Source organism: Amia ocellicauda, unplaced genomic scaffold (assembly GCF_036373705.1).
Source record: "Amia ocellicauda isolate fAmiCal2 unplaced genomic scaffold, fAmiCal2.hap1 HAP1_SCAFFOLD_212, whole genome shotgun sequence".
Lineage (NCBI taxonomy): Eukaryota > Metazoa > Chordata > Actinopteri > Amiiformes > Amiidae > Amia > Amia ocellicauda.
In genome coordinates this window covers 25,001-27,500 of record NW_027102775.1, presented here as the reverse complement: position 1 = coordinate 27,500, position 2,500 = coordinate 25,001, and positions in this window count along the sequence as shown.

The following is a 2,500-nucleotide window of genomic DNA, read 5'->3' as shown; positions in this document are numbered from 1 at the left end:
GTGTGTGTGTGTGTGTGTCCGCAGCCGGGGGCAAAGACGGCCTGTCGCGCAACACGGAGGTTATATGTCAGAGCCCGTACGCCCCCCGCACTCACCCTTAAAGGCCGGGACAGCCCTTGGGGTTCCTGCCGGGGGCGGGCAGCATACATATTCCGTCTCGTGGCAGCCACCGGAGATATGTCAGAGCCCGTACGCCCCCCGCACTCACCCTTAAAGGCCGGGACAGCCCTTGGGGTTCCTGCCGGGGGGCGGGCAGCATACATATGTCCGTTCCGTGGGAGCCACCGGAGATATGTCAGAGCCCGTACGCCCCCCGCACTCACCCTTAAAGGCCCGCAAGCCCTTGGGGTTCCTGCCGGGGGCGGGCAGCATACATATGTCCGTTCCGTGGGAGCCACCGGAGATATGTCAGAGCCCGTACGCCCCCCGCACTCACCCTTAAAGGCCCGCAAGCCCTTGGGGTTCCTGCCGGGGGCGGGCAGCATACATATGTCCGTTCCGTGTGAGCCACCGGAGATATGTCAGAGCCCGTACGCCCCCCGCACTCACCCTTAAAGGCCCGCAAGCCCTTGGGGTTCCTGCCGGGGGCGGGCAGCATACATATGTCCGTTCCGTGGGAGCCACCGGAGATATGTCAGAGCCCGTACGCCCCCCGCACTCACCCTTAAAGGCCCGCAAGCCCTTGGGGTTCCTGCCGGGGGCGGGCAGCATACATATGTCCGTTCCGTGGGAACCACCGGGGAGATGTCAGAGCCCGTGAAACCCCGAAAGACAGACCCTTAAAGGCCCGCAAGCCCTTGGGGTGAACGTCTGGGGCGGGCAGCATACATACACCCCGGTCGGGAACCACAGGGAGGTGAGGTCAGAGCCCGTGAAACCCCGAAAGACAGACCCTTAAAGGCCCGCAAGCCCTTGGGGTGAACGTCTGGGGCGGGCAGCATACACACTCTCCACGGCGGGCCGCGAAGACTTAGCGGGCGCAGCCGCCGGAGCGGGCCGCCGACGAGGCCTGAAACGCGGGGTGCGGCCGGGACCGTTCCCCCCCTTGCATTTCGCTGGATGATCAGACAGTCGCAAAGAACCGTCTGAAAATCCCGGGCCAAGTCCAGAAAGTGTCCGTAAAAGAGCTAGCGGGGCCCAGCCACTTTCCTCCAGCAAGTGCCCTTAGCTCAGTTTTGACCTCTCTCATTGCACTAAGTGTCTTCAAAAACCCAGTTCCTGTATTTCCCCCGGCACCGTAGAGAAATGCTGACAGCCTGGAACACTGTGGCGGCTGCACACGGCACTCCCATGCCCGCCGCGAGCAGCCTAGCCCCGCCTCAGACCCGCGAGAACCGCCCATCGGCACACGGCCCGCTGTGCGCCCGAGCCGTTTGGTGTAAAAACTGTCCAAAAGTGGTTTCGACCACTTAGGAACATCGTAGAGACTCGAAATAAAAAGGATTTTGTTGGAAAAGCGATTCTGAGGAAGGCTGTGTTAAAATTAATTTCGGGAAATGTCGTTTACCCCCCCCCAAATGGCTCCGAAGTACCCCCCCCCCACCCCCCCCCTAAAAAACCGTGTTCCGGGGGTTTTTCGAGAAAACAAACACACGGGGTATATAGAGGGGACTGAGACGAATCGAATGACGTGCTTTGCAAAGAAATCGGGGGCTCACAGCCCCCCCAGGAGAGGTTCAAAAGTCGGAGGACTGGTCACCTAACTCCCATTGAAGTCAATGGGGGAAAAATGAAAACTGTCAAAAAGGCTTAAAATGGTTCAAAAACCCACTGGGGCAGTAGATAATCATCCTATTTGAATTTTAAAAGTCTTAGTTTGGCGAAAAAATACCTTTTAATAATTGTTTTAGGGGTCAGAAAAATCAGCTCCGGCTGCCTGGTCACCTAGGGGAGATAGAAAATTTTTCTAAGTTTTTCACTCGGCCGCCTGGTCCCCTAACTCGAAAATTTTAAAGTGCTCCCATCGGTCCCGGGATAGGGTGGCTGATAGCTGGGAGCCCCCTGAGCACTGCCCCGGTGTTAGTTTTCGGAGAAATGCCCCCGTTGATTTGTTATGATTTTTTTTCCGCCGGCCGCCTGGTCGCCCTAATGCAAAGTCAATGGGAGTGAGGAGATAGAAAATTTTTCAAAGTTTTTCACTCGGCCGCCTGGTCCCCTAACTCGAAAATTTTAAAGTGCTCCCATCGGTCCCGGGATAGGGTGGCTGATAGCTGGGAGCCCCCTGAGCACTGCCCCGGTGTTAGTTTTCGGAGAAATGCCCCCGTTGATTTGTTATGATTTTTTTTCCGCCGGCCGCCTGGTCGCCCTAATGCAAAGTCAATGGGAGTGAGGAGATAGAAAATTTTTCAAAGTTTTTCACTCGGCCGCCTGGTCCCCTAACTCGAAAATTTTAAAGTGCTCCCATCGGTCCCGGGATAGGGTGGCTGATAGCTGGGAGCCCCCTGAGCACTGCCCCGGTGTTAGTTTTCGGAGAAATGCCTCCGTTGATTTGTTATGATTT